This window comes from Triturus cristatus, chromosome 1_2 (assembly GCF_964204655.1).
Source record: "Triturus cristatus chromosome 1_2, aTriCri1.1, whole genome shotgun sequence".
NCBI lineage: Eukaryota > Metazoa > Chordata > Amphibia > Caudata > Salamandridae > Triturus > Triturus cristatus.
Window position 1 is genome coordinate 943,864,224 of NC_140580.1, and position 18,817 is coordinate 943,883,040.

An 18,817-nucleotide genomic window follows, 5' to 3' on the forward strand; every position below is an offset into this window, starting at 1 on the left:
GCTGATGCTCCTGAGTCCATTGCCATTCTAACTGAATCAGCTACCTCTAGTAATGCAGTCTCTGTACTAAACCATGCTCGAAAACCGGATTGGGTATTTTGCAGGATATTATTATTTTCAATGAAGTTGGTCAGTTGCCGCTGCACTACCTTTTCTAGCATTTTTGCAGGGGCTGGTAACAGGGAGATGGGTCTGTAATTGTTCAAAACCCCCGATTCCATGTTTGATTTCTTTTTTAGGGGAAGTAGAGTGGCATGTTTCCATACATTAGGGAAAGTGCCAGTGGAAAGAGCAGCATTCCAAATTGTAGACCGCACATAGCTCGTGGAATTAGCCAACTCTTTCCATAGTTTAGGGGGGCATGGGTCTTCCAGTGAACCGGATTTACATCCCTGGATCACTGCCACTGCTTCCCTCTGAGATATGGGGGCAAAGGCAGAGAGAAAAGACGGTGGTGTAAGCCTAACTGCCACGTCGGATTTAGACGTAGGAGTAGGGCTAGAAAAGAATTGTAAACATTGCTGATTTTATCATTAAAATCTCAGGTACTTCCTGTGTCTCTTTACTGTTAGAATGTGGAAGTAGGTCCTTGTAGATCTACATCACTTATCCAATCCCCTTTCCTAATATGATGAAACATTTGGTGGAGAGCTAGCTTTTGAAATGTCTCCCTTTTGATCCATGTGGCCATGTGTTGATCCCTATAGATCTGAATCCTCTCTTCAACCCTTTTTTCTGAACCAGACATACTTTTAGCAAATATCTCGCTACCTGTATGGGGCAGGGATGAGTTCTTTTGCATGCATTTTCAACACCTTGGAGAGCTACTTTCTCGGGTTGATTACTTGGAATTTCAATGCCGGATTTGGTGAAATACTGGAATCCTAACAAGGGTTCAAGGTAACAATACATACATCAAAGAACAAACTATACACTAGACTACAGAAAAATGTGTCAATTTACCGGATCAGTAAAGAGAAAAGAAGTTAGGGAGAAATGGAGAGAGAAAAGAAAATAATAAGGAAGCCTATGTACAACAAAATTAAATTCGTAGAAAATGTATTAACAAACTTAAAATACTAAAACATGTAAGACAATGGCGCTCAACACATTACACAAACAATAAAAAATAATCAACAATACAATGTGTAATTGAACAAGTAGTTAAGGGAAGGGATTATACATAGATAAGGAGCTCAGGACAAAACAAACAACACATGCGTCCTTCATTAATTGCGGCCACATATATGCGTGGACAACGTTTCGACCGTTGTAGACATTCATGGTCATCATCAGGACAGAAAAATAACTATCTGAGCGTCCAGAACAATTAGGTAAGGCATCTAAAAACGAAAAATATATTTGTACCTAAGCATCACACCAAAGATAAATATATTGCAACTTACACGAATCAAAGTAAATCTCTGCGTAAAAAGAATGAGCAGAAAGGAAAAAAAGAAAAATGGGAAAAGAAAGGGAAAGGATTTAAGATAACAAATATACTGAATCACTGCACAGAATGTGTGAGGAAATGAATCCAATGTGAGATAGCGACCTTCACCTCAGAACAAGATATATTCAAACATTTCACCTATTCAAATGGAGAAGAAGGTCCAACCGTAATTTCGGCAACGATTTGAAAAAAGCCAAGAAATTGTCTGGCAAATAAAATACTGTAGGAACAATGGAAATGGATAAAGTTCCCAACCAACTCATCTTGTAAGGCAAAAGTGACTGTGAGGGTGTCAGTTGCCATACTGGCTTTGGTGAAATAGGCACCAACTCATCTTGTAAGGCAAAAGTGACTGTGAGGGTGTCAATTGCCATACTGGCTTTGGTGAAATAGGCACCAGTTGTGCCTGGAGACGTAGACAATAGCCACCTTTTAGAGTAGTCAGCACCCACCGATCTTGTTATTGTTCCTACTCTTCCAGACGTAGAGAGAGATTTCCCCTCTTGGACCACTGAAGTGGGTAACTGGGTTGAGGAAGAGAGGTCTGTTGTCCCACACTAAGGTATTCAACCCTCAGAGAATAGAACAGCAGTCTCTGTACTTGTATTGGGATCTGAAGAATTTCTTTTTCTCTTCAAGACCCACCACAATAAGCGTCTCTACTTGTTTTTCATCTTCACAATTTCTTCTTCGGAAAGTTGTCCAAATAATGATGAGTCAGAGAATGGGAGGTTAAGTATCTTCAGCTGCACATCAGGTTTCAGGGTAATGAGGAGCAACCAGGAAGACCTGCGCAGGGTGAGTTCATGGCAGTAACCAGAACAGTGTCCAGCTCTGAAAAAAAATGAAACTTCCAAGTTTAATTTTTTCTTTTTAGATGCATCCCATTTTTCTTTAAGGAAAACGGGCTGTGTTGAGAAAAAAAATATCTTTATTTAAAAGCAATCACAAACATGGTGATCTGTTGATGCCAGCAGGTCACCAACCCTTTGGTGGCTTTGATTCCTACTGGGTCACAAATTGCAACCTACCTCATTAATATTCATGAGGTAGGTCTATTTACGACCCACTAGAAATCACTAATGAAACTCAAAAGAGTGTTATACATTAGAAATAGTGATTTCCTAATTGCGATTCGCAGGATATCGCAATTAGGAAATTGCTATGCATCACTTTCGTACAACTAGACCTTTATTATTTTTTATTATTTCAGTGATTGGTTTCTATTAGAAAACCATGACCAATATACACAATGACCTCTTGATGAATTTGAAATATTGTCTAGTTTTCAGAAATGTGTAGCATTCTGGATTCACCCATGGGTTTTACATCAGTTTTGACCACGAACTGCAAGTAGGTTGAAACTGCAAAAAATAGGCAAAATGGACTACACGTTAGAAAAATGCAAAAACTGTGGGGATTTTTTTTTTCTTTTACAACTCTGCTTGTTCTTAAAAGCTGGGAAAACAGTGATCTTAGTGCAGCAAACCTTTCATTGATGTAGTTTTTAGAGAAAAAATGGTGCTTTCTTCAACAGCACTTTCTTCCCATTTTTCCAACAAAGTCCAAAATTTTACTATATTTTGCTATTCTGTTGCTTCCCTCAAGGGGGATCCACACTCCCTGGGTACCTTTGGGACCTCCAAGATCTGCGGAAAGGGATGCAGGTTTGGCCTGGATACCTTTTGAGGGAAAAAAAGGTTATGAAGACTTGAGCTTGAACTGCCCCAAATATCCAAAACAGTAGTAGGTGTTCAAACAAGAAAATAACACTTAGGTCATATTTTCAGTGACATTTCAAAGACTGGCCTCAGTTTCTGTCACCTGCTTAGATACTATACTTCGTTAGTGAACATACACCCTGCAGTTACTTCAAAGCTGAAAGACGTGGGCTGAAGCATTAAGGCATGCCTCTTACATCATCACATTCCAGCCATCTTACTCACCTATACATTCTTCTTCTGGGGACTGTGCATTGTGCACAGTCTGCATGAACTGTGTGCACTATTGTTCAGATTAATATAGAGCAATGGTTCTTAACCTTTTGACTTCTGTGGACCCCCGCTTAATCATTACTGGAAACTGGGGACACTCACTGAATCATTTTTGGAATCTTTGAATCCCCCACTGAGTCACTACTGGAAGCCAGGGACCCCATCTTAATAAGTTGGATGATTTGAACCTCAAAACAATACACCAAAATATAAAAACAAGCATTCATAAAAACACAAATACACTAATGATGACATTTTATTTAATTCACAAATATACAATCAATCAAAATGTTCATTTTAATGGGAAGAGTGGGGCTTTACTAAATTAAACTGAGGCCACTCATTAGCCATACTAAATTCTGTTTGATGGATGAACTGCTCCCACAAATCAACCTGAGGGAACCAACTTAATTTTCAGCCTCCAATTGCCAAATCCTTCACATTTACGTTATTTATTTATTCATATTTGTTTCTTATTTACATACACTTTATTAATCTGTTCATTTTATTTAATTTTTCTAGCTAGTCGCACACCCCCTGAGTAGGAGTCACAGAGTCCCGGAGATCCTGGACCACAGGTTAAGAACCACTGACTTCTAGAAGACTCCTGCAAACATGAACTGCACATAGGTCTTCCTCCTTAAAATTGTGTTTTTCTAGCCAACAAGCTCACCCATGGAATCTTGGTGCTGAACAACAGGTGGTACTGTTATCCAATACAATTGTGCTTATTTTACCAACCCCAGTAGGATACAAAACTGAGTGAACACACTGGGATTTCAACCCATGGCCATCTGGTCAAATCCCAATTCCTACTGTGGATGCTTTACTAGGCTAAGTCATCAGATCCAGTTACAATCCCCTGCTGCTACATTTCTCCCACTCCAACCCTAGAGCACCAGCAATGGGGGTCATACTTGCATGTCATCTTCTCGTGTAAGCCGTAAAAGCTGCGGTGCTTTCTGTTCTATACACAGTCAATTGTGTTGGCAAATTATACCGCCTCTGTGTGTACAGTGGCACGGTACATTGTTTTGTCTAATGGAAAAAATTCAGCGAGAGATCCTATGGATTTAGGACCTCTTTTTTTGCCCTGTAGAAGTCCCCGTGTTTTGGGATGGAACACGTTGGCTGTGTCCCTGTTATTTTTAAAAATGAAAAATTAAAGAAAAGAACACTAAGAAAAGGTGTGTCTTGATATGCCTTCCTTTGGAAAACATGATGAATTATAGTCTTGTGTGACTTCCCATGTACTTTTAATTTCAGGTCTAGTAGGCAATGTATACTCTCTAGACTCATTATTTGAATTTGCTCCTTCTGCCCGTTTGTAAGTATTAGGGCTTTTTTTAATGGTTGGCCCTAGGAGTGAGCCCTTTGTTACTGTGGGAACTGTCCGGTGTGCTGCAGTTGTGAACCATTTCTGCTATATTTGTGCTTAGTCGTCCAATGTCCTATTTTCCCAATCTCACTTTTTCCTAGTCCGTTGCATGAAGCTTTCCACAAGGCAAATGTATCTATGTCCCCTTGTGCCACCACTAAAGACTTTCATTACCCGAGCTCTCTGAGCCTACTCCACGCATGAATTTCTGGAATACTCTTCCTATATTTAGATTTCCATTGGGGCGTGTAACCTCCACTTCTGCATATGCTCACGTTCCCCTCTCTAGACTTCTCTTCAGAATCTCACATCTCTATTTGCCCTGGAGAGTGCACATAGTATACTACTATAGCCTCTGCAGAAGGTGGCTTGAGTGTACACAAACTATACTTAGATCCCACATTGTAGAAATATACCATTTGTTGGACTGTTCTTTTCTGGTGAGACAGACTCTTGAGCAAGTTATGATGTTTTATTGGGCAATTGGCAGATTAGTGTACAAGTATTGGGGATTCACCCACAAATGCGGCCTGAGGCCAGCTAGGGTCTTCTTTAGGGTCTTCTTTAGCAATTCATTCTAGATGACAAAAAAACAAAGAAACTAAAAAGGTGAAATAAATAATTAATAACGTGTCTTTGCTCATTAGTTGCCTCTTTAATTAAAGGATAAAGTGGTGTATGGGTTTATTTAAAGATATAGAACAAATGTGATACTTTTCTGTCCTTGTAATTAGCCTTGCTGCATGAATAATTTGTGCTGTTGAATGGGACTTGGGGGTGAACAACAATTCTGGTTAATTGTGACTTTTTGTTAAAATGACTTGTATGTATTACCAGTTCAGTCTCTGTCTCCGAAAGGTATTCTAGGGATTAATGATGACAGGGAGTTATTTACTATCAACAGTAGTCCACCACAAAAACGTACATTAGTCCTACAGAATGTCTCTCGCTCAGTAATCATCCAGGTCAATTCAGCATGCAGAGCTGTGAAAACGTCACAACAGTATGCCGCTACCTGGAACAATAATGAGGTATTCTGGCCAGATGAACAAGTTACTTACCTTCGGTAACGATGTATCTGTAAGAAACATTAGTTAGTTAGATTCCTCACCTTAGAATATCCCCAGGCGTCAGACTGGATCCGGAAGATTTTTGTAGCAATACCCCTTGCGCGTCGCTAGGCGTCGTCTGCGGCTCCGCGTCCGTCGTTGGCGTCGTGCGCCGGAATGACGTCGGAGTACTTAGACGCCGCCCTCGCGCGCTGACGTCAGTTCTTGTACATAGCTTTCCGCGCCAGGAACGCAGAGCCATGCAAGAGACCGACACTGGTGCCAAAAAATCTAGGGCCCTGAAAAGGATAGCCTTAACCCTAGATATCAGTTCGCAGAACGGGGAGGATGGGTGGGTCGGTGAGGAATCTAACTAACTAATGTTTCTTACAGATACATCGTTACCGAAGGTAAATAACTTGTTCATCTGAAAGAAACACGTTAGTTAGATTCCTCACCTTAGAATAGATACCCAAGCAATACCAACCCCGGAGGTGGGTCTGCGAACCAATATCACACCAGAAAGTCCTGGAGGACAGAACGGCCAAAGAAGCCATCCCTCCGGACTCGGCTGTCTAGGCAATAGTGCCTGGCAAACGTGTGCAGCGAAGCCCACGTCGACGCCTGACAGATGTCCTGCAAAGGGACTCCCCGTCCCAAAGCAGTAGTAGCCGCTGTGGCTCGCAGCCCAACAGGAGGGACCTTTTTTGCCAAAGAATAACAGGTTTTTATACACAAAACGACCCACCGGGAGATGGTCCGTTTGTGCACAGCTTTACCCTTCTTAGCACCCACGTAGCCAACGAAAAGCTGGTCGTCCACCCGGAACTGCTTTGTGCGGTCCAAATAAAAGGAGAGCGCATGTTTTGGGTCCAGACGGTGGAGCCGCTCTTCCTCTTTGGAAGGATGCGGAGGCGGAAAGAAGGTGGGCAAGGTGACAGATTGCCCAAGATGAAAGGGGGTCACCACTTTCGGTAGAAAGGAAGGATGAGGCCGAAGGACAACCTTGTCCGGATGAACAGATAGAAAAGGAGGCTTGGACGATAGAGCCTGGAGCTCACTCACCCGTCTAGCCGAGGTGATGGCTACCAGGAAAGCAGTCTTAAGAGTCAGAAGACGAAGAGGACAATTCTGAAGAGGCTCAAAGGGAGCGCACATCAGAAATATTAAGACAAGATTCAAGTCCCACTGAGGCATTACGAAAGGGACAGGAGGGAACGTGTGAGTAATGCCTTTAAGAAAGTGTGACACTACAGGGGACTTGAAAAGAGAGGGCTGATCAGGAAGCCGTAAGAAGGCAGAGATGGCAGCAAGATAACCTTTCAAGGTGCCCAGGGCAGAGCCCTGCTGGGCCAAAGAAAGAAGAAAGAGGAGAACCTCAGAAAGAGGGGCAGAAAGGGGATCCACAGCCTTTGCTGTGCACCATGCCACAAATTTGTTCCACCGGCAGGCGTATACCGTCTTTGTGGAGGGACGCCTGGCTGCCAGAATGATATCACAGACTTCAGGAGGCAAGTCAAATGGCATCAACTGCCGCTGCTCAATCTCCACGCATGGAGGTGGAGGCTGGACAGGTTCGGGTGGAGGACCGTCCCCTGCTGCTGCGACAGAAGATCCTCCCGAAGGGGCAGACGTATCGGAGGATCGGTCAACATACTGAGTAGCTCGGGATACCAGTACCTTCGTGCCCAATCCGGAGCCACCAAGATGACTTGGGCCCGGTCGCGCCTGATCTTCTTCAGCACTCTGGGCAGAAGTGGTATTGGCGGAAAGGCGTACAACAGACCGCAACTCCACTCGCGACGAAAAGCGTCGCCGAGCGAGTGCCGCCTTGGAAATTCCAACGCGCAGAACTGCTGACATTGCACGTTCTCGTCGGTGGCGAATAGATCTAACCAAGGCTCTCCCCACTGCTGAAAGAGACCTTGCGCCACCTCGGAGTTCAGACGCCATTCGTGATCCATCATGCACCGGCGGCTGAGTTCGTCTGCTCTGGTGTTCAGAGAGCCCGCCAGATGTTGAACCACCAGGGTGATGCCCTAGTGTACTAGCCATGTCCAGAGGCGCAGAGCCTCCTGACAAAGGGTCCACGACCCCACCCCGCCCTGTTTGTTGCAATACCACATGGCGGTGGTGTTGTCCGTGAACACCTGCACGACACTTCCCCGGACAGAGGGAAGGAAGGCTTTCAGTGCAAGTCGGATTGCTCTCAGCTCCAACAAGTTGATGTGGAGGCGAGACTCCGCCGGAGACCAGAGGCCTCTGATCTCTGCCTCTCCCATATGGCCACCCCATCCCAGGAGGGACGCATCCGTCACTACGACATGCTCCGGTAGGGGTAGGGAGAGGCTCTTGCCCGTGACCCAATCGCGGTCCGTGAGCCACCACTGCAACTGCTGTGCAGTGCCCTCCGAGATCAAGACTTGGTCGGACAGATTGCCGTGATGCTGGGCCCACTGAAACTTCAGGTCCCACTGCAGAGCCCGCATGCGCTGCCTGGCGTGATTCACTAGTAGGATGCAGGAGGCCATCAGCCCCAGAAGCCGCAACACTAGCCTGACCGAAACCCAGGATAGAGGCCGAAAGATGGGAATCAGGGCCTGTATATCCCGGACCTGCTGTTCCGGTAGATGAACCCGGAACTGCGCCGAATCGAGAACCGCTCCGATGAAAAGGAGCTTCTGAGAGGGGCTCGGGTGTGACTTCGGCACGTTGATGGAAAACCCCAGCAAATGCAGGAGATCCGCCGTAGTCTGGAGGTGGGAGACGACTGCCTGGGGCGAGCCCGCCTTCAACAACCAGTCGTCGAGATAGGGGAAGACTGGAACCCCTGATCTGCGCAGATGAGCTGCGACCACCACCATCACTTTCGTGAACACCCGAGGGGCACTGGTAAGGCCGAAGGGGAGCACTGTGAACTGAAAGTGCTCCTGACCCACTGTGAACCGCAGGTAACGCCGGTGGGCCGGCAGGACGGGGATGTGGAAATATGCGTCCTGCAAGTTCAACGCTACCATCCAGTCTCCAGGGTCGAGGGCAGCTAGAACCTGAGCCAAAGTTAACATTTTGAACCGTTCCTTCCGGAGGAAGGCATTGACGTTCCGGAGGTCCAAGATAGGGCGTAGGCCCCCTTTGCCCTTCTCGGGAACCAGAAAGTAGTGGGAATAACAACCACGACCTACTTCTGGGCTCGGAACGTGCTCGACGGCCTCTTTGGCCAAGAGGGCCGAAACTTCCTCTCACAGAAGATTCAAATGATCCTCCGAGATACGGTGGTGCTGCGGTGGCATGGCTGGAGGGGTCGTCTCGAAGGGGAGGGAGTAGCCCCTTCGGACGATTTGCAGCACCCACCTGTCCGAAGTGATGGTACGCCAGTGGAGCAGGTGATGGCGAACCTGGCCCCCCACTGGCGAGGAATGGGCCTGAAAGCTCGGACTAGGAAGGCTTTGAGGCGGATGCTGCCGGGGTGGATGTGGACTGACCGCGTTGTCCTCCAGTACCGCCTCGGCGGAAACCACGTCCGCGTGCAGGCTGGTTCTCCGGCCGGTGGCTAGGCGGACGTGAGGAGGTGCCCCTTCCTTGGCAACAAAAGGAGCGAAAAGCAGAAGTTTGTGGCCGCGGGGCCAAGAGGCCCAAGGACTTGGCCGTAGCCCGGGAGTCCTTGAAGCGAGCCAGCGCACTGTCCGCTTTCTCACCAAAAAGGCGAGCGCCATCAAAAGGCATGTCCATGAGAGTGCTCTGGACATCCCCTGAAAAGGACGTGGACCGCAGCCAGGCGTGACGTCGAAGCGCCACCGTGGTAGAAATCGCCCTACCCAGCGAGTCCGTAGTGTCGAGTCCACATCGGATGGCATGGCGCGCTGCATCTCTCCCATCGGCCAGAGCCGAGGAAAGCCGTGCCCGGGCCTCCTCCGGGCACAGGGGCAGCACGTCCTCCACCGTATCCCACAGAGAGTGGGAATAACGGTCCAAGAGACAGGCGGTGTTCAAAGACCGCAGGCCCAAACTGAGCGAGGAGAACAGCTTTTTACTGAACTGTTCCAGTCTCTTGGAATCCCGGTCCGGTGGAGCGGACGGGAAGGAGGATTGGGAGGTAGAGGCCTGGATAACCAGACTCTCGGGGGTGGGGTGTTGGGACAGAAAACTGGGGTCGCCCGGAGCAGGGCGGTGGCGCCTGGCAACGTTCCTATCCACAGGAGGGACAGTGGAGGGCTTGGACCAGGTGCCCTGCAGAACGTCAATGAGGGCCTCATTGAATTGCAGCAGAGGCTCAGTGGAGCATGCGGCAGACTGAAGCACCTCAGTGAGGATGTTAGTCCTCACAGCCACGGCAGGCAGCTCAAGCCCAAGGGTTGCGCCCGCCTTGCGCAGCACCACAGAAAAAGCTGCACCCTCCTCCGAAGCCACAGTCGGAGGAGAGATGAATCCAGTGTCCGGTGAGGTATCCAAACCAATGGCCTCCCCCAGTTCATCTGCCCAGTCCTGTGCAAGTTGACCCTGAAGGGCCAAAGGGTCCACGGACCCCTCCCAGTCGTCCCCGTCATCCGATTCCTGGTAAACAGGAGGAATGATCGGAGCCGGTCGATAGACATAATGTGTCTCTAGCGGCGTCGGATGCGGCGTCGGGTGGTGCCGCAGCGGCGTCGGGACCGGACAGGGGCTGAACCGGGGATCGATGTCGACCGGAGTCGGCGTCGGAGGTGGCACCGGTGTCGACGCCGGCGTCGGAGGCGTGACGAGGTCGACCGGCGTCGATGGGGGCCCAGGCACGGGCCCCTCGGGGACCTGCGGCGTTGGGGCCGGAGCCTCCAACGGCGCCGGAGCCGCGGGGGTGGAACCACCCTGACCCTCGGCCGAGTCGCGCGACCGGCGAGGGGAGTCCGAAGAGCGGTGTCACCTCTTGGACTTCTTGGAGCGCTTCGACTTACCCGAAGACTTCGCGCCAGACGAGTGACGATGTCGAGTGCGGCTCCGCGACCGATCCTTGGACCTCCTCCTGGACCGGGATCGAGAGGGGCGCGGAGCCGAGTGGCGAAGCTCGAGAAGCTTGCGGGACCGCTCCCGCCTAGCTTTCGAGGTCAGGGCCATACAATCGGAGCACGACTTTGCATCGTGGTCGAGGCCCAAGCAGTACAGGCACCGGCGGTGATGATCGGTCACCGACATCAGTCGGTGACAGTCATCGCAGGCCTTGAAACCAGGCATCCTACCGGCACCAGAGTCGAGAAAGTGACCAAAAAGAGTCAAAAAGTTAGTCAAAAATTGACTAAAGGGGTAGCTCTCCCAGATCAGCGCTTACTGGCGCGGAAAAAAGAAGAACTGACGTCAGCGCGCGAGGGCGGCGTCTAAGTACTCCGACGTCATTCCGGCGCACGACGCCAACTACGGACGCGGAGCCGCAGACGACGACTAGCGACGCGCAAGGGGTATTGCTACAAAAATCTTCCGGATCCAGTCTGGTGTCTGGAGATATTCTAAGGTGAGGAATCTAACTAACGTGTTTCTTTCAGATTGCCAGAAACGCTAAATAGGAGCAACTTCCGAAATGATATACAACAGTTAATTTAACCCAAAAATTACATTCCTGTCTAGGAACATGGCAGGGCTATATGAAGATAAAATCAGTTACTTGATAAATCTCAAAGTTACTATTGCATGTATACAAGAATCATGGGCAGTCAAAAGCTTTAATAGAAAATATTATGTAGCCCTGCAAGTTCTTCCGAAAGGGGTCTTGCTAAAGGGAGTACTGCAACACTTCTAACTGCATAATATGACGAATTATGAGATGAATTCAATTCCTAGTAATATATTTCAGTGCGTTAAGATTGCTCCTCCCCCCCCCTCCCACGATGTAATATTCCCAGTGAATTTCTCTTCTAATATTTAATATAAATGTTCAGCATAGACAACAACACAATTCAATTTTGGCTCCTACTTTAGATTCTATAAATAGAATACCAGAAAGGGAAAATACTCGTGGGTTTTTAAAACAGGGGACCTTAAATCCAAGGCATCTACTAGCATACAGGAATACAGAGTTAAAGGAAGCCTGCAATATACCCGAAATTTTATTTCCGAATAATTCTAGGGCACAGTATACTCCTGTTAAAACAGCTGAAAGCCATGGATGGTATAATACTAAATGGTAGTGTTCAGCCAGATAGACCAGTTCATCCAACTGGACGAGGTAATACTAGTGCATCGAAAATTGATTATTTAATTACTACCCAGGACTCTTTTAATATCCTTTCAGAAGTATATCAACTACAATATACAGAAATCATTCCATACTCCAGCTGTTCGTGATCTACTTTTTCAAACCACTTCAGGCTGGTTCTGAGAAATTTGGAATAGTCAGGCTGAATTCCAATTAAATAGTTGTTGTCTATAATGAAATGTACACATTATAAAAGGTATTTAATTAAAGGTATTTTCATTTGTTGATCGATCTAAGGTAACCTGTGATGAATTAATCACCGAGTTCGAGTACTGTATAGAAAATGCTGTTTAGTTTATGCAGAACAAAGAACAAAATTCTAGAAAGCCGAATAAGATTGTGAAGGATCCCACGGATTTAAAAATGTTAATCAAAATAAATAAACTTACTTGTGAACAATTTCAACAGTATTCTGTAAAATGGGCAGAGGAAAAACGCAATGGAGATTGTACTATTCAAAGAATAAGAGAGAATGGCTCAAATTGGCAGGGCCTTCATGATGGTGCACAAGACAAAAATTCAGGACAGTTGTGGTGTACAATGGCAGGAACTTGTGGGTCAAAAGACCAACATTTTAGTACACTCTATTCCTCCATATATCTGGACAGACTATATTGCTGAGCCTAATGCGGCAAATGCAACTACTGTAGAGCAAATTGCCAGACTCTATTTTTCTCTGCAAACCTCTGAGAATTTCTCCACTCCACGCTGCTGTCAAATTATTGGTTACATGTATGCCCACGTTTCGAGCTCTTTCACAGAATAGTTCGTTTTTGCAGGTTTAAATCCTGTGAATCATACTCTACAATCCACTCATCCATCTAGTCCTTCATATGCCCCCATCACCATTCACTTTTCTTGACACTTAAACGGCTTATGATAAGATGCCTTCACAATTTTTTTTGTTAGCATTTTCAACACACCTATTCTGATGGATACTTCTAGCCACAGATTCCTTACAGTTATAATATTTCCAGGCACCAGACTAAATTTAGAAATTTTATTTAAAACAGCATTGCTCCTGCGAGTCGAAAGTGGCATTGTGCAGCTCCTCGTTGGCTTTATGCCCTTGAAGTGGTGAATGGAGCAGCATGTAAGCACCACTTCTGCACGCTGATGTCTGTTCCCTTTCTTACTATGCCTTTGTTTTGCACATCTGAGCTCGCTGTCACATTTTCTTATCAGTAAGCAAGGATTTTTTTCTAACATTTCACTCTAAAACAGTGTGCAAGGAACATGTACCTTCCTGAAAGTTCAAGTCATAAGCCTTACCTGGACTGTTGCAAGCTAATGTCTGTGATAGACCCACATGAGATATGTCTCTGGTTTTTGAGGTTCGGGATGCGAACACTCTCTTCATGAATTCGAAGGCAGGCCAGATATGTGAAGCGAAGTTGGACACTGCCAAACACCGTAAGAAACTGTGCAAGTCCCATTTGAATTTGAGGATGCAGACCAGGTACTGCTCTCGGGCCATGCCCATGACAGGTTCTCGTCATGGTCCAGGTCCTCCAGTAAGTCAAAGCGGAAGTAAAGGAAGCATAAGTGAGATTCGTCCTCATCCCACCATTATCTCCATGAGAAGTCCCAAGGATGTCACGGAGCCTCACGCTCTTGTTCTCGGTTCCCAGGCCATCAGCGACGTTGCAAGAGGTTGAGGCCTTTGAAAAGGCCTTATTGCGTTTCTTTGGCAACCTTCCAGCCCCCTCAGGCGTGCCTTCGTATCCCAAGGACCTGGAATGGTCTCCAGTCAGGTTACTTCAGTGCCAACTTCCACTCCTTCTCCAAAATTCTCGCAGGTCCCTTTGACATAGACTCCGGCCCGATGCCACGAAAGGAGAATGACAAATTAATCTTGCTTTCAATAAAGTCGCATCCGAATCTGCCCTGATGCATAAAGATTCTGTTCGATCTGATTCAGAAAGGATGATGCCTCTGCCACAGAGCTGCCCCCTGCACTCTAGCAACTTTTCGGTTCTGACTCTTGACAAGTCAACCGGCCTGAGATGATGATGGATTTTAGTTAGGCCCACACTATGATAATGACAAAATGTATATGGGTTTACAGGATACCAGTGGTTAAACACTTACCCAAACACTGGGCTGGTTTATTCCCCTGGACCATCAACAGAGGAGAGGGCTTCTTTTGCCATGGTGAAACGACTTGCAGTTGAGGTATTGTACTTCCCTCTTCCCTCTGAATAAGTAAAAACTAATGTTCTTACTGAAGTTCTGCAGCCTGCATAGGCTTCCTTTAAACCTCTACTGCAATTCAATGAGGCACTGACAGTCACATTACTGGGCACCTGGGCTAAGCTTTGTTCTTGTCCACTGTTGAACAGGCTGGTAGCCAGACACCAAAGACCAATGCCAGGTGACCCTGATTTTTTAACGCAACACTCTACAACAGAAATTCTGGTGGTTTGGGCTTCCCCCAGGAGGATAAGCCCCAATTCTTTCCATTTGACCCCCCGGGACAAATAGTCAAAGAGAATTTAGGCATTCGAGAAGCAAATGTTTTCATCGGCTTGACTGCCCTGCAGTCGGTCAATGCCAGCTGTCTGTAAGGGTGATATTTATGTGCGCTCTGGGACATGGTCAGGAAAATGCTGACAGCAGTCCCTGAAGAATTTCGTGCCTCCCTGGCTGAAACAATCTAGGATGGGCAGGATATGGTCAAAGATGTGATTCATTCCACAATGGATACTACTAATAGGGCAGAGCAGTTGGTACTTGCATGGTGATTTGGCGTCTCGCATGGATGAGATATGTGGGCTTCTCTGAAGAAGGGCAAGCATCACTTATGGACATACCTTTTGACAAATCTTGCCTATTCTGTGAGAAGGTTAATTCGGCCCTGGGTCGCTTTAAAGGCAGCCAGGCTACAACGCATTCCTTGGGCTTTTATACTCCTGGTAAGCCAAATCCTCAGTAGTTTTGTCCCTTTAAGGAATTCCACAGGTTTGGCATTCTAGTGGTGCCACGGCCCACTGTCCCCTGCACTAGGCGCCTGAGTCCTTTTGGGGTCGGGATCAAGCTGACAATGTCCAGGCAATTAAATCCTCAGTCCCTCCCCACTACAACAGCCTCCAAAATGCTTTAGTGTGCCCTTGGTGTTTGGAGACTGGATCAGACACAAGATGCGCATGTTGGGACACATTCTGTCTGTCCAGACTGGATAGGTGCTTTGGACGTGCCAAATCTCTACTTTCATGTTCCTGTCCTTCAGACCCACAAATGCAACTTGAGTTTAAGGGTAAACCAGGTGCATTTTCAGTTTGCATTCTTTCCTTGGGCCTCAATAGTGCACCTTAGGTGTTCACATAGGTAATAATGGTGGTCCAAGCACATCTTCGGAGGTTGAGAATTCCAGTTTTCCCCTGCCTTGACAACTGGCTGTTGAAGATGGGCTCGCCACAGTCAGTTGTAGACCACTTCCAGATGACAGCAAATCTCTCTGAAACTTTGAGGTAGATTATCAACATGCCGAAGTCACATGGGAATCCTTTGCAAAGGAACCCTCTCGTTAGAGCCATTCTAGATACAGTGCAATTCTGGGCTCCCCTTTGTCACAAGTGCAGGACATTCGGGCTATAATGTTTCAATCTATGATCCTGATCTTTCAGCCACGATCCTCGTTCTCAGTGTGAGGGTTTCTGAAGCTTCTAGGCCGCCTGATCCTGCTCGTCGACTATGCCAGGTGGTATATGTGGGCTCTGCAGTGAAACATGAAGTTTCAGTGGGGCCAGCACCAGGGGAACCTATCGAATTCCATCCAGGTTTTGGAAGAGACTGCAAACAATTTGAAATGGATGCAGCTCAACCATAGTTGTACCTCGCCCTGCACCACCCAGATCTGATGGTTGTGACAGAGGCGTCACTGCTGGTCATCTGGGAGAGGTGGAGATTAGAGGACTCTGGTCAGTGAGAGAGAGACGCAACTCTACATCACCTGTGGGAGTCATGGGCCGATTGCCTGGCACTGAAAGCCTTCCTACCATCTATTAAAAACAGGTTGGTTCAGATTCTCACGGACAACACCATCTCCATGTGGTACTGCAACAAGCAGTGTGGGGTCCTGGGTCCGGTGCCAAAAGGCTCTTCATTTCTGTAACTGGCTTAAGCACCAAGGCATTTCCCTGGACTCTTGGCAGGATCTTTGATCACCAGGTTGAACAAGTTCATTCAATGGTGCCTGGCAGATCACGAATGGCTACAACATCCCAGGTGGCACAAGGAATCTTCCAACAATGGGGACAAACCTAGTTATATCCTTGCTCACTGTCGAGAACATGCAGGGTTAAAACTTTTGCATGCTGGAGTTTCCAAGAAGGCTCTCTCTTGGAGATACATTCCGACTGAAGTGGAGCAGGCGACTACTGGAGTACACCTTTCCGCAGGGTCTATACCTCTATGAGGGGAGACTGAACAGCGGTCGCTGACTGCGTTCAATCTCCTGCCTGAATTAGTAGATGACATCCTTGTTGCCAGGCATCCCTCTACAAAGTCTGTATAAGCAGGGCACTGAGGCAAGTTTATGGCATGGTGCAGCAACCGTAATACTGTCTTGCTACAGGCAAAACTATTGGATGTCTTGTTGTTTGTTATATCTTTCGCCCATCAAGAACTTGTGGTGAGCACCATTAAAGGCTATTTGTCAACCCTTTCGGCCTTTTTATGTTTGCTGGACCAACCGCTGTGTTCAAATAACCTTTGTGGTCAGGGTTTATAAAAGGTTTTGCATGTTCCCCCCTAAACCCTTCGTAGTGCCGTAGTGGGATCTCAGTTTTACCCTCACTAATGTGCACTCCTGTTGAGCCAATGCATAGCTGCTTACTATGGCTCCAAACTCTGAAAACGATTTTCCTTTTCACAGTAACTTCAGCTTGTCATGTGAGTGAGCTGCTAGCTCATTCAATGCAGTTGCCTCAAACCACCTTATTCCCAGATAAACTGCTGTTAAAGGCCAGGGCGGCCTTTTTGCCAAAAGTTGTGACTCCTTTTCATGGTGGGCAATCCATTACTCTTCCCACGTTCTTTTCTCTGCCTTACCCCTTGAAAGAGGAGAAGAGACTCCATTGGCTGGACTCCAAGAGAACCTTGAGCTTTTATATCGATTTCACAAAGACAATCAGGTGGATAGGTCTCTGTATTACTATTTGCTATGTATTGGCCAAGAAGCAGCCCCCAGTAAGATTAAGAGCCCATTCCTCCATGGCCAAGGCTGCTAACACTGCATTTGCACATGAAGTGCCGGATCTTCATATGAATCAGGCCACGACATGGGCATCACTGCATACATTCATGACAGTCAGGTCCAATTAGGATGGCATTTTGCCCATTTGGGCCTGCAGGACTTTTTGATATGAGCCATTCCCCATACTCACCACCTTGGGAAATACTATTTTGGTATCTATTCTAAAGTTGATAAATATGTGGTTAGAATTATCCATCAGAAGAACAAGTTACTTGCCTTCAATATTGCTCTTTCTGGTGGATACTATATCTAACTGCAGATTCCTCACTGTCCTCCCTTGTTGCCATTCTGTGGAATGGTCTCTTCCAATCTAAAAACGTCCCAATTTAGGAAGCTGCACACTGGTCTCTCTGATAATTCTTGGGCTCAGCATCGGAGGGCGTTTAAAGAAGAACCTGATGTTAGTGCGCAGAGGTGGCACTTATATGTGGCTCTGGTCGTCACTTCCGGAGTGGAATGAAGTCCGCACTGAGCCATGCAACGCCTCCTAATGGCATGCATTAGCATTGCGGTTTTAAATCTGCTGGATCCAGTCTTGAGCCTAAAGGGGTGAAATCATCGGCTAGAGCATGCACCTGAAAGAGTCTTAGCGAAGGTAAGCAAAATGTTTTTCTGCTCACTCCCCCATGTAATCCTTACATTTTAATTTTAACAACCTGTGTACATATCTACTATGCTGTAATAATTGTTTATGATTCTTGCATAAAACTCAATTAAATCCCCCAAATCATAATTGCTACTAATAGACTGGTTGTGGCATTATCAATGACATTCACATGATCATTCCCAACTTGGAAATCTTGGCCCATTAATGCTTGACTACTTTTTGGCCAAATCTTCACTCTTCAAGTTTCACAGTTAACTGACCCTCTTGCAACAGGTTTAACACCCTTTTGAAATTTTTATCCTGTTGCTCCTTGATTTGAACAAAAACTAATCATCCTGGAACACAATTGCTTCTTTCAAGCCATTCAAAATTCAGCTCATGAGTCTTTGAAATACAGTCAAAGTGCTGGCAAGTCCAAATGTCATGCATTTATACAGAAAGGCTCGCTCAGGTATGATGAATGGCTGTCTACTGCCAAGAGTCCTCCTCAAACTTCACCTAATGCTAGAAGCTAGTTAAGTCCGTAATCAGAAAAAAGGTGACACTTGCCACTCATGCCAACATCTTGTGGTGATTTGGTAATGGGAAACTATCAATATAGTTTATGCAGGTCATATAGGTTTGGTAGGTCATATAAACTACCACAGTTCAACACACAATCTCAGAATCCCAATCTTTTGAGGGAGATCACAATGGGGGACAGCCAGAATGGAAATTCATTTAATTTGATTATGGCTTTTGAGCACAATTCTTACACCAATTCATTAACCTTACTCCCATAAGGGCACATTCTTCAACTTTTGCCTCACCAGTTTTGCATTCTCATGGGTTACAATGCTGGGCTTATAGCCCTGGAATG

General features: G+C 46.6%; 1 long non-coding RNA gene across 1 annotated transcript in view; it reads right to left on the reverse strand.

Moving 5' to 3' along the window:
- Positions 1-1,344: 1,344 nt before the first annotated feature.
- Positions 1,345-18,817, reverse strand: part of LOC146868403 (uncharacterized) — a 52,380-nt gene continuing 34,907 nt past the window's right edge. Inside the window, exon 2 of the long non-coding RNA XR_014966211.1 lies at positions 1,345-2,287. This is a non-coding gene — a long non-coding RNA (uncharacterized LOC146868403). The remainder of the gene's footprint in view (positions 2,288-18,817) is intronic.